Source organism: Phycodurus eques, chromosome 16 (assembly GCF_024500275.1).
Source record: "Phycodurus eques isolate BA_2022a chromosome 16, UOR_Pequ_1.1, whole genome shotgun sequence".
NCBI classification, from domain to species: Eukaryota; Metazoa; Chordata; class Actinopteri; order Syngnathiformes; family Syngnathidae; genus Phycodurus; species Phycodurus eques.
Window position 1 is genome coordinate 1 of NC_084540.1, and position 15,207 is coordinate 15,207.

Genomic DNA, 15,207 nt, shown 5'->3' on the forward strand with positions numbered 1-15,207 from the left:
CCTAACCCTAACCCTAACCCTACCCTAACCCTAACCCTAACCCTAACCCTAACCCTAACCCTAACCCTAACCCTAACCCTAACCCTAACCCTAACCCTAACCCTAACCCTAACCCTAACCCTAACCCTAACCCTAACCCTAACCCTAACCCTAACCCTACCCTAACCCTAACCCTAACCCTAACCCTAACCTAACCCTAACCCTAACCCTAACCCTAACCCTAACCCTAACCCTAACCTAACCCTAACCCTAACCCTAACCCTAACCCTAACCCTAACCCTAACCCTAACCCTAACCCTAACCCTACCCTAACCCTAACCCTAACCCTAACCCTAACCCTAACCCTAACCCTAACCCTAACCCTAACCCTAACCCTAACCCTAACCCTAACCCTAACCCTAACCCTAACCCTACCCTAACCCTAACCCTAACCCTAACCTACCCTAACCCTAACCCTAACCCTAACCCTAACCCTAACCCTAACCCTAACCCTAACCCTAACCCTAACCCTAACCCTAACCCTAACCCTAACCCTAACCCTAACCCTAACCCTAACCCTAACCCTAACCCTAACCCTAACCCTAACCCTAACCCTAACCCTAACCCTAACCCTAACCCTAACCCTAACCCTAACCCTAACCCTAACCCTAACCCTAACCCTAACCCTAACCCTAACCCTAACCCTAACCCTAACCCTAACCCTAACCCTAACCCTAACCCTAACCCTAACCCTAACCCTAACCCTAACCCTAACCCTAACCCTAACCCTAACCCTAACCCTAACCCTAACCCTAACCCTAACCCTAACCCTAACCCTAACCCTAACCCTAACCCTAACCCTAACCCTAACCCTAACCCTAACCCTAACCCTAACCCTAACCCTAACCCTAACCCTAACCCTAACCCTAACCCTAACCCTAACCCTAACCCTAACCCTAACCCTAACCCTAACCCTAACCCTAACCCTAACCCTAACCCTAACCCTAACCCTAACCCTAACCCTAACCCTAACCCTAACCCTAACCCTAACCCTAACCCTAACCCTAACCCTAACCCTAACCCTAACCCTAACCCTAACCCTAACCCTAACCCTAACCCTAACCCTAACCCTAACCCTAACCCTAACCCTAACCCTAACCCTAACCCTAACCTAACCCTAACCCTAACCCTAACCCTAACCCTAACCCTAACCCTAACCCTAACCCTAACCCTAACCCTAACCCTAACCCTAACCCTAACCCTAACCCTAACCCTAACCCTAACCCTAACCCTAACCCTAACCCTAACCCTAACCCTAACCCTAACCCTAACCCTAACCCTAACCCTAACCCTAACCCTAACCCTAACCCTAACCCTAACCCTAACCCTAACCCTAACCCTAACCCTAACCCTAACCCTAACCCTAACCCTAACCCTAACCCTAACCCTAACCCTAACCCTAACCCTAACCCTAACCCTAACCCTAACCCTAACCCTAACCCTAACCCTAACCCTAACCCTAACCCTAACCCTAACCCTAACCCTAACCCTAACCCTAACCCTAACCCTAACCCTAACCCTAACCCTAACCCTAACCCTAACCCTAACCCTAACCCTAACCCTAACCCTAACCCTAACCCTAACCCTAACCCTAACCCTAACCCTAACCCTAACCCTAACCCTAACCCTAACCCTAACCCTAACCCTAACCCTAACCCTAACCCTAACCCTAACCCTAACCCTAACCCTAACCCTAACCCTAACCCTAACCCTAACCCTAACCCTAACCCTAACCCTAACCCTAACCCTAACCCTAACCCTAACCCTAACCCTAACCCTAACCCTAACCCTAACCCTAACCCTAACCCTAACCCTAACCCTAACCCTAACCCTAACCCTAACCCTAACCCTAACCCTAACCCTAACCCTAACCCTAACCCTAACCCTAACCCTAACCCTAACCCTAACCCTAACCCTAACCCTAACCCTAACCCTAACCCTAACCCTAACCCTAACCCTAACCCTAACCCTAACCCTAACCCTAACCCTAACCCTAACCCTAACCCTAACCCTAACCCTAACCCTAACCCTAACCCTAACCCTAACCCTAACCCTAACCCTAACCCTAACCCTAACCCTAACCCTAACCCTAACCCTAACCCTAACCCTAACCCTAACCCTAACCCTAACCCTAACCCTAACCCTAACCCTAACCCTAACCCTAACCCTAACCCTAACCCTAACCCTAACCCTAACCCTAACCCTAACCCTAACCCTAACCCTAACCCTAACCCTAACCCTAACCCTAACCCTAACCCTAACCCTAACCCTAACCCTAACCCTAACCCTAACCCTAACCCTAACCCTAACCCTAACCCTAACCCTAACCCTAACCCTAACCCTAACCCTAACCCTAACCCTAACCCTAACCCTAACCCTAACCCTAACCCTAACCCTAACCCTAACCCTAACCCTAACCCTAACCCTAACCCTAACCCTAACCCTAACCCTAACCCTAACCCTAACCCTAACCCTAACCCTAACCCTAACCCTAACCCTAACCCTAACCCTAACCCTAACCCTAACCCTAACCCTAACCCTAACCCTAACCCTAACCCTAACCCTAACCCTAACCCTAACCCTAACCCTAACCCTAACCCTAACCCTAACCCTAACCCTAACCCTAACCCTAACCCTAACCCTAACCCTAACCCTAACCCTAACCCTAACCCTAACCCTAACCCTAACCCTAACCCTAACCCTAACCCTAACCCTAACCCTAACCCTAACCCTAACCCTAACCCTAACCCTAACCCTAACCCTAACCCTAACCCTAACCCTAACCCTAACCCTAACCCTAACCCTAACCCTAACCCTAACCCTAACCCTAACCCTAACCCTAACCCTAACCCTAACCCTAACCCTAACCCTAACCCTAACCCTAACCCTAACCCTAACCCTAACCCTAACCCTAACCCTAACCCTAACCCTAACCCTAACCCTAACCCTAACCCTAACCCTAACCCTAACCCTAACCCTAACCCTAACCCTAACCCTAACCCTAACCCTAACCCTAACCCTAACCCTAACCCTAACCCTAACCCTAACCCTAACCCTAACCCTAACCCTAACCCTAACCCTAACCCTAACCCTAACCCTAACCCTAACCCTAACCCTAACCCTAACCCTAACCCTAACCCTAACCCTAACCCTAACCCTAACCCTAACCCTAACCCTAACCCTAACCCTAACCCTAACCCTAACCCTAACCCTAACCCTAACCCTAACCCTAACCCTAACCCTAACCCTAACCCTAACCCTAACCCTAACCCTAACCCTAACCCTAACCCTAACCCTAACCCTAACCCTAACCCTAACCCTAACCCTAACCCTAACCCTAACCCTAACCCTAACCCTAACCCTAACCCTAACCCTAACCCTAACCCTAACCCTAACCCTAACCCTAACCCTAACCCTAACCCTAACCCTAACCCTAACCCTAACCCTAACCCTAACCCTAACCCTAACCCTAACCCTAACCCTAACCCTAACCCTAACCCTAACCCTAACCCTAACCCTAACCCTAACCCTAACCCTAACCCTAACCCTAACCCTAACCCTAACCCTAACCCTAACCCTAACCCTAACCCTAACCCTAACCCTAACCCTAACCCTAACCCTAACCCTAACCCTAACCCTAACCCTAACCCTAACCCTAACCCTAACCCTAACCCTAACCCTAACCCTAACCCTAACCCTAACCCTAACCCTAACCCTAACCCTAACCCTAACCCTAACCCTAACCCTAACCCTAACCCTAACCCTAACCCTAACCCTAACCCTAACCCTAACCCTAACCCTAACCCTAACCCTAACCCTAACCCTAACCCTAACCCTAACCCTAACCCTAACCCTAACCCTAACCCTAACCCTAACCCTAACCCTAACCCTAACCCTAACCCTAACCCTAACCCTAACCCTAACCCTAACCCTAACCCTAACCCTAACCCTAACCCTAACCCTAACCCTAACCCTAACCCTAACCCTAACCCTAACCCTAACCCTAACCCTAACCCTAACCCTAACCCTAACCCTAACCCTAACCCTAACCCTAACCCTAACCCTAACCCTAACCCTAACCCTAACCCTAACCCTAACCCTAACCCTAACCCTAACCCTAACCCTAACCCTAACCCTAACCCTAACCCTAACCCTAACCCTAACCCTAACCCTAACCCTAACCCTAACCCTAACCCTAACCCTAACCCTAACCCTAACCCTAACCCTAACCCTAACCCTAACCCTAACCCTAACCCTAACCCTAACCCTAACCCTAACCCTAACCCTAACCCTAACCCTAACCCTAACCCTAACCCTAACCCTAACCCTAACCCTAACCCTAACCCTAACCCTAACCCTAACCCTAACCCTAACCCTAACCCTAACCCTAACCCTAACCCTAACCCTAACCCTAACCCTAACCCTAACCCTAACCCTAACCCTAACCCTAACCCTAACCCTAACCCTAACCCTAACCCTAACCCTAACCCTAACCCTAACCCTAACCCTAACCCTAACCCTAACCCTAACCCTAACCCTAACCCTAACCCTAACCCTAACCCTAACCCTAACCCTAACCCTAACCCTAACCCTAACCCTAACCCTAACCCTAACCCTAACCCTAACCCTAACCCTAACCCTAACCCTAACCCTAACCCTAACCCTAACCCTAACCCTAACCCTAACCCTAACCCTAACCCTAACCCTAACCCTAACCTAACCCTAACCCTAACCCTAACCCTAACCCTAACCCTAACCCTAACCCTAACCCTAACCCTAACCCTAACCCTAACCCTAACCCTAACCCTAACCCTAACCCTAACCCTAACCCTAACCCTAACCCTAACCCTAACCCTAACCCTAACCCTAACCCTAACCCTAACCCTAACCCTAACCCTAACCCTAACCCTAACCCTAACCCTAACCCTAACCCTAACCCTAACCCTAACCCTAACCCTAACCCTAACCCTAACCCTAACCCTAACCCTAACCCTAACCCTAACCCTAACCCTAACCCTAACCCTAACCCTAACCCTAACCCTAACCCTAACCCTAACCCTAACCCTAACCCTAACCCTAACCCTAACCCTAACCCTAACCCTAACCCTAACCCTAACCCTAACCCTAACCCTAACCCTAACCCTAACCCTAACCTAACCCTAACCCTAACCTAACCCTAACCCTAACCCTAACCCTAACCCTAACCCTAACCCTAACCCTAACCCTAACCTAACCCTAACCCTAACCCTAACCCTAACCCTAACCCTAACCCTAACCCTAACCCTAACCCTAACCCTAACCCTAACCCTAACCCTAACCCTAACCCTAACCCTAACCCTAACCCTAACCCTAACCCTAACCCTAACCCTAACCCTAACCCTAACCCTAACCCTAACCCTAACCCTAACCCTAACCCTAACCCTAACCCTAACCCTAACCCTAACCCTAACCCTAACCCTAACCCTAACCCTAACCCTAACCCTAACCCTAACCCTAACCCTAACCCTAACCCTAACCCTAACCCTAACCCTAACCCTAACCCTAACCCTAACCCTAACCCTAACCCTAACCCTAACCCTAACCCTAACCCTAACCCTAACCCTAACCCTAACCCTAACCCTAACCTAACCCTAACCCTAACCCTAACCCTAACCCTAACCCTAACCCTAACCCTAACCCTAACCCTAACCCTAACCCTAACCCTAACCCTAACCCTAACCCTAACCCTAACCCTAACCCTAACCCTAACCCTAACCCTAACCCTAACCCTAACCCTAACCCTAACCCTAACCCTAACCCTAACCCTAACCCTAACCCTAACCCTAACCCTAACCCTAACCCTAACCCTAACCCTAACCCTAACCCTAACCCTAACCTAACCCTAACCTAACCCTAACCCTAACCCTAACCCTAACCCTAACCCTAACCCTAACCCTAACCCTAACCCTAACCCTAACCCTAACCCTAACCCTAACCCTAACCCTAACCCTAACCCTAACCCTAACCCTAACCCTAACCCTAACCCTAACCCTAACCCTAACCCTAACCCTAACCCTAACCCTAACCCTAACCCTAACCCTAACCCTAACCCTAACCCTAACCCTAACCCTAACCCTAACCCTAACCCTAACCCTAACCCTAACCTAACCCTAACCCTAACCCTAACCCTAACCCTAACCCTAACCCTAACCCTAACCCTAACCCTAACCCTAACCCTAACCCTAACCCTAACCCTAACCCTAACCCTAACCCTAACCCTAACCCTAACCCTAACCCTAACCCTAACCCTAACCCTAACCCTAACCCTAACCCTAACCCTAACCCTAACCCTAACCCTAACCCTAACCCTAACCCTAACCCTAACCCTAACCCTAACCCTAACCCTAACCCTAACCCTAACCCTAACCCTAACCCTAACCCTAACCCTAACCCTAACCCTAACCCTAACCCTAACCCTAACCCTAACCCTAACCCTAACCCTAACCCTAACCCTAACCCTAACCCTAACCCTAACCCTAACCCTAACCCTAACCCTAACCCTAACCCTAACCCTAACCCTAACCCTAACCCTAACCCTAACCCTAACCCTAACCCTAACCCTAACCCTAACCCTAACCCTAACCCTAACCCTAACCCTAACCCTAACCCTAACCCTAACCCTAACCCTAACCCTAACCCTAACCCTAACCCTAACCCTAACCCTAACCCTAACCCTAACCCTAACCCTAACCCTAACCCTAACCCTAACCCTAACCCTAACCCTAACCCTAACCCTAACCCTAACCCTAACCCTAACCCTAACCCTAACCCTAACCCTAACCCTAACCCTAACCCTAACCCTAACCCTAACCCTAACCCTAACCCTAACCCTAACCCTAACCCTAACCCTAACCCTAACCCTAACCCTAACCCTAACCCTAACCCTAACCCTAACCCTAACCCTAACCCTAACCCTAACCCTAACCCTAACCCTAACCCTAACCCTAACCCTAACCCTAACCCTAACCCTAACCCTAACCCTAACCCTAACCCTAACCCTAACCCTAACCCTAACCCTAACCCTAACCCTAACCCTAACCCTAACCCTAACCCTAACCCTAACCCTAACCCTAACCCTAACCCTAACCCTAACCCTAACCCTAACCCTAACCCTAACCCTAACCCTAACCCTAACCCTAACCCTAACCCTAACCCTAACCCTAACCCTAACCCTAACCCTAACCCTAACCCTAACCCTAACCCTAACCCTAACCCTAACCCTAACCCTAACCTAACCCTAACCCTAACCCTAACCCTAACCCTAACCTAACCCTAACCCTAACCCTAACCCTAACCCTAACCCTAACCCTAACCCTAACCCTAACCCTAACCCTAACCCTAACCCTAACCCTAACCCTAACCCTAACCCTAACCCTAACCCTAACCCTAACCCTAACCCTAACCCTAACCCTAACCCTAACCCTAACCCTAACCCTAACCCTAACCCTAACCCTAACCCTAACCCTAACCCTAACCCTAACCCTAACCCTAACCCTAACCCTAACCCTAACCCTAACCCTAACCCTAACCTAACCCTAACCCTAACCCTAACCCTAACCCTAACCCTAACCCTAACCCTAACCCTAACCCTAACCCTAACCCTAACCCTAACCCTAACCCTAACCCTAACCCTAACCCTAACCCTAACCCTAACCCTAACCCTAACCCTAACCCTAACCCTAACCCTAACCCTAACCCTAACCCTAACCCTAACCCTAACCCTAACCCTAACCCTAACCCTAACCCTAACCCTAACCCTAACCCTAACCCTAACCCTAACCCTAACCCTAACCCTAACCTAACCCTAACCCTAACCCTAACCCTAACCCTAACCCTAACCCTAACCCTAACCCTAACCCTAACCCTAACCCTAACCCTAACCCTAACCCTAACCCTAACCCTAACCCTAACCCTAACCCTAACCCTAACCCTAACCCTAACCCTAACCCTAACCCTAACCCTAACCCTAACCCTAACCCTAACCCTAACCCTAACCCTAACCCTAACCCTAACCCTAACCCTAACCCTAACCTAACCCTAACCCTAACCCTAACCCTAACCCTAACCCTAACCCTAACCCTAACCCTAACCCTAACCCTAACCCTAACCCTAACCCTAACCCTAACCCTAACCCTAACCCTAACCCTAACCCTAACCCTAACCCTAACCCTAACCCTAACCCTAACCCTAACCTAACCCTAACCCTAACCCTAACCCTAACCCTAACCCTAACCCTAACCCTAACCCTAACCCTAACCCTAACCCTAACCCTAACCCTAACCCTAACCCTAACCCTAACCCTAACCCTAACCCTAACCCTAACCCTAACCTAACCCTAACCCTAACCCTAACCCTAACCCTAACCCTAACCCTAACCCTAACCCTAACCCTAACCCTAACCCTAACCCTAACCCTAACCCTAACCCTAACCCTAACCCTAACCCTAACCCTAACCTAACCCTAACCCTAACCCTAACCCTAACCCTAACCCTAACCCTAACCCTAACCCTAACCCTAACCCTAACCCTAACCCTAACCCTAACCCTAACCCTAACCCTAACCCTAACCTAACCCTAACCCTAACCCTAACCCTAACCCTAACCCTAACCCTAACCCTAACCCTAACCCTAACCCTAACCCTAACCCTAACCCTAACCCTAACCCTAACCCTAACCCTAACCCTAACCCTAACCCTAACCCTAACCCTAACCCTAACCCTAACCCTAACCCTAACCCTAACCCTAACCCTAACCCTAACCCTAACCCTAACCCTAACCCTAACCCTAACCCTAACCCTAACCCTAACCCTAACCCTAACCCTAACCTAACCCTAACCCTAACCCTAACCCTAACCCTAACCCTAACCCTAACCCTAACCCTAACCCTAACCCTAACCCTAACCCTAACCCTAACCCTAACCCTAACCCTAACCCTAACCCTAACCCTAACCCTAACCCTAACCCTAACCCTAACCCTAACCCTAACCCTAACCCTAACCCTAACCCTAACCCTAACCCTAACCCTAACCCTAACCCTAACCCTAACCCTAACCCTAACCCTAACCCTAACCCTAACCCTAACCCTAACCCTAACCCTAACCCTAACCCTAACCCTAACCCTAACCCTAACCCTAACCCTAACCCTAACCCTAACCCTAACCCTAACCCTAACCCTAACCCTAACCCTAACCCTAACCCTAACCCTAACCCTAACCCTAACCCTAACCCTAACCCTAACCCTAACCCTAACCCTAACCCTAACCCTAACCCTAACCTAACCCTAACCCTAACCCTAACCCTAACCCTAACCCTAACCCTAACCCTAACCCTAACCCTAACCCTAACTAACCCTAACCCTAATTAACCCCAATCACACTCAACCCTAATTGGATTAATCCTAATTTTAACCTTACCCTAACCTTAACCATTTCATCCAACCCTAATTTTAGTTAACCCTTAATTTGTTAACCCTAATTGTAAGTAACCCTAGTTTACCCAATGTTAAATTAATCCCAACCCTAGATTTATTAACCCTAACTTTGATTTAACCCTAACCTTAACCATTTGTTAACCCTAATTTTAAATTAACCCCAATCACACTCAACCCTAATTGGATTAATCCTAATTTTAACCTTACCCTAACCTTAACCATTTGATCCCACCCTAATTTATGCAACCTAATTATCAATTAACCCTAATTAACCCTAATTCCATAATTAATTAGTTATAAATTTGATTATTTAAGGAGTTCTACATTTACAGAATTAAAAACAAAATAATAATTGCTAACCTACTATATACACAATATACAGGATTTAATTAATTAATTAATTAATTAAAAACATATATATACACTATTTACACTAATTACATATAAGAATAAGACTGGTGAAGAAAAGACATTGGAATAAATACACTGGTAAAAACTAAAAATGAGTCACTAAAACAGAGACTATAAAAGGGGAACCAGCTAAATCTTGTCACTTCACTTTCACTTTTGCTAAAAGACTTCACTTTCACTTTTGCTTTCGAACGAGCAACAGCTCTTGATATAACAGTAGGATAGTAGAAATTGTGTGCTAAAACCTGAAGAAGGCTTGACATAAGCCGAAACGTTGTTGGCACACACAAAGACAGAATTGGATAAAGACAAATATAATTGAATAAAAACAACTTTGTTTGATAGTTTCTTTATTATTTTTTATTTTTTTATTAAAAAAAAAAAAACATTTTTTGGCATCTTTACAATAACAATCCATACATTAGCAATACTATACCTGATAATTCATTGTAGAACATACAATTTATAAACTAGACAATAGAACATTTATTAATTATATAGCAAAGGCGACAGGAAAATCCGTAAATGAATGACAAAGACAGAAAACTAAGAAACAGATACAAAAACAATAAAAACTGAAAAAATACAACAAAACATACAAAAACATTACAAAAACATATACTAAAACAACAAAAACAATTAAAAAACTAAAAGTATAAAAAAACAAAAAAAGTGTTCATAAAAATACAAATTACACAAATTGACAACAAAATGATGGATGAGGGATGGACAGTGGCCCGGTATGGTCGCCGAGGCCAAAATAAATATCAGACAGGAGTTGGGAATCAAGGTGGAGGGAGATTCCAAGGGTGGAAGGCCAGTGCACCTCCCTTTCGCTCCGACGGTCGGCCGGAGGCCTTTAACCATCGGGGTGGAAGGGTTCAGCCTCAATTTCCTAACCCTAACCCTAACCCTAACCCTAACCCTAAACCCTAACCCTATAACCCTAACCCTAACCCTAACCCTACAAAATCTAGATTAATCCTACCACTAACCCTATTCTATTCCTAATCTTAACCTAATTGTGACTGTAGCCCTAATCATAACTCGTCTAACCCTACCTTTTTCTAACCCTAGCTATATGAAGTAACCCTAACCCTAGCTATCTCTGCCAACCCTAGGCGTGAACTCTAAATCTAGTTATAATTCTATCACTAACCCTATTCTACTCCTAATCTTAACCAAATTGTGACTGTAGCCCTAACCATAAATAAACTCAAAAACTAACCCTATCTATAATCCTAATCTAAATATGGTTAAAAGGGTTATTAAATAGACATTAAAGTTACTAAAAAGTTATTAAAAAGTCAAAAAGTTATTAAAAGGTTATTAAAAAGGATCAATAAGGGTCAAAAGAGTTAAGAACAGTTAAACCATAGTTCATATAAGTTAAATGGCAAAAAAAAGGAAAAAAAACTGAAAAACTACAAAAAAAACTACAAAACAACCAAAAAAATATATAAAAACAATATTAATACTATTAAACCTAATTAATAATCAAATGTTACAATAAAAACAAGGTTAGGTCAAATTAATACATCATTTAGTTGGACATAAAGTCATTTATAGGGACATTGCAAAACATTTGGCCATTATGGGGTTAATTTCTAAAGTGAAACTAAATGTGAGTGTTGTAAAAAGAACAGCAAATACAAAGACAGCAGAGGTTATATAAGGATGTGCACTCATTTTGGCTCAGTTCGAGTTGGTTCACCGGAGTGCGAACATCGCAAACCTGCTGTGCTGTGACTGTGTGCCATTAGACCTGAGGAAGGCTCAAGGAGCCGAAACGTTGTCTGGGCACACAGAATTGGACCGGAAGTCACAGCTTATTTCAGATTTGGCCATTTTTTTGTTATTTTTTTGTTATTTTTGGGTTTTGTAAAAAATTTTTTGGGGTTTTTTTTGCAATTATATAAAAATACATTATCAATACAGATCTAGCCTAATAGATAGCATAATTGAAAACAACCATTATTATTTATATAGCAAAGGCGAATCCACCACAATAAATAAATAAATAAATAAATACATATTACTGGATAAAAGATAAATATACACATAAATTAAAAAAACAAAAAGATGTGGAATGGACAGTGGACCCAAGTCCACTATGGACGACGACGCCAACAGGCGCGTCACCAGGAACGGGAACGGGAGGACGGAGGGGAGCGTTGGGGGAAGGACCGTGCACCCCCCTCCCGATCCTGGAAGGGGGATTACGTCCCTGTGTCCGGGAGAGGGAGGGCTCGGTTCCCCTCACCTAACCTAACCCTAACTAACCAACCCTAAAATCAAGTCTATAAATAAAAAAAGTCGTCTATAAAAAAAGTCAAAAAAAAAAAAAAAAAAGTCTATAAATAAATTCAATAAGTCTATAAAAAAAGGCTATAAAAGGCTATAAAAGAAAAGTCTATTAAAAAATTATACAAAATAAAGTCGATAAAAAAAGTATATTAAAAAAAGTCTATTAAAAAAGTCTATTAAAAAATTCTATAAAAAAAGTATAAAAAAGACTATAAAAGAAAAGAAAAAAGTCTATAAAAAAACTATTAAAAAAAGGATAAAAAAAAGTCTAAGGCTATAAAAAAAGGCTAAATAGAGTATAAAATCAAGTCTATAAATAAATGTCTATAAAAAAGTCTATAAAATAAAACTTCTATATAAAAAAAGTCGATAAATAAGTTAAAAAGATTCTATTAAAAAAGTCTATTAAAAAGGATATATTAAAAAAAGTCTAAAGAAAAGTCTATAAAAAAGTCTATAAAAAAACTAAAAAAAGGCTAAAAAAGTCTATATAAAAGAGGCTATTAAAAAAGTATAAAAAAGGCTTTAAAAAAGTATAAAATCAAGTCTATAAATAAAAAAAGTCTATAAAAAAGTCTTTAAAAAAAAAGGCTATAAAAAATAGTCGAAAAAAATAGTATAAAAAAGTCTATAAATAAATTCTATAAAGTCTATAAAAATAGTCTATTAAAAAAGTCTATAAAAAAGTATATAAAAGAAGTCTATAAAAAAAGTCTAGATAAAAAAAAAAGTCTAAAAAATAGTATACAAAAAAGTCTATAAAAAACTATTAAAAAAAGGCTATTAAAAATAAGGCTATAAAAAAGTAGAAAAAAAGTCTACAAGTATAAAATCAAGTCTTTTTTAAAAAGTCTATAAATAAAGTCTACAAATAAAAAAGCTATTAAAAAAATGCTATTAAAAAAAGTCTATAATGCAAGTCTATAAAAAAGTCTAAAAAAAAGTCGATTAAAAAAGTCTATAAAATAAAAAGTCTATTAAAAAAGGCTATAAATAAAAAGAGTCTACAAATAAAAAAGCTATTAAAAAAAGGCTATTAAAAAAAGTCTATAAAAAAAGTCGATAAAAAAGTCTATAAAATAAAAGGTCTATTAAAAAAAGGGTATAAAAAAGTATTTTAAAAAAGTCTATTAAAAAAAGTATTTAAAAAAAGTTTACAACAAAGTCTATAAAAAAGTAAATAAAGTCAATTAAAAAGTCATTAGGAGACTATACAATTCATTGGAAATTAAAAAAAGAATTTAAGACAGTCAACATACGACAGTTCAAACTTTGCTCAAAATGGCGACCGCGGAGAAGCAGCGGTGACGTCACATTCAAGCGACACTTCCACCATGAGGACGAAGATAACGTAACGCCGCTAAAACACTACGCCAACACTCGAAAATGCTTCACACCACAAGCCAGCGACGCCACCAAGTCAATTATTATTCATTTGGGCGTCGAGTAAAGCTCAAACTTTGCTCAACAAAACAGCCATGCGCAACAGCGGCGTCATATTCAAGCGACACTCCCGCCACGAGGACGACGGAAATTGGGCATTACAACACCGCTAAAAAACTCAAATGCTTCACACCGCCGCAAAGTGTAAAACGCCAAGCCAACGACGCGACCAGCTCAATTGTTCATTTGGGCGTCGAGTAAAGATCGAACTTTGCTCAAAATGGCGACCGCGGAGAAGCTGCAGTGACGTCACATTCAAGCGACGCTTCCGCCATGAGGACGAAGACAATTGTGCATAACAACACCGCTGAAACACCACACTAACACTCGAAAATGCTTCATATCACAAGCCAGCGACGCCACCAAGTCAATTGTTCATTTGGGCGTCGAGTAAAGTTCAAACTTTACTCAAAATGGCGACCGCGGAGCAGCAGTGTCGACGTCATATTCAAGCGACACTCCCGCCATGAGGACGAAGACAATTGTGCATTACAACACCACTAAAATATTGGAAACTCCGCACCACTCGCGCGAAGTGTAAAACGCCAAGCAAAGACAAATCATACATTTGGGCGTCGAATAAAGCTCAGTTTACTAAACAATGGCGACCGCGGAGCAGAAACGCTGCCGCAGTGACGTCACATTTAAGCGACAGCCCGGCCACAGGACGACGGCAATTGTGCGTTACAACACCGATAAAAAACTCCAAACGCATTCGCACCGCTCGGGCAAGGTGTAAAATGCCAAACCAGTGACGCCAGGAAGCCTATTATGCATTTGGTCGTTAAGTAAAGCTCAAACTTTGCGCCACAAAATGGCGACCCCGCAGATACACTGAGCGGTGTAAGCACCAACTAACGCATCTAAAATCACTCACAAGACACTATCAGACTGCGGGTGGAGTCGCGGTCAAATAAGTCAAGATACAGCAAAAACAACATTAATTGCTATAGCGCGTGAAACAGCACCCTCACCTTGACTGGAACAAAGAGGAAGTCACGCCCCTAGCCTCAGGCGTTTAAGCGATCCAAACCGGAAATAGATTTACTGCATTAACCAATCAGCTTAGTTTGCGTACCTTTTGGCGCAAAATGCGACCAATCAGATGACCAAGTCCTAATTATGTCCGAGAACTGTACATTTCTCATTTCTCGCTTGATTGAAGTCATTCACGTGATGCCTAAGTCTGCTGTACTCGTACTAGTACTAGGAGGAAAGGTTGTCAAAGATGTTTCATTTGCATCACAGTTTTTATTTTTGAAATAACTGAATGGTTCAGGGTCACGACACACAATGGAAGTTTTTCATTCAAATGTTATACTTTCAAAGACTTTTAGAAAACAAATATTCCCCAAAAAGTTTGGATTCTGCAGCTTTTGCCATAAATGTAGTCAAATTTTTACATAGTTGTTTAATTAGTCTGCATTGATTCTCATGAGGCCACAATTTGGGTATAAGTGCATTACTTTTCTATTTAGAAGTGGAGGTATTTTTTACTTTATTTGCACAATGCACTGCAACAATCACTGCGTTTTCCAA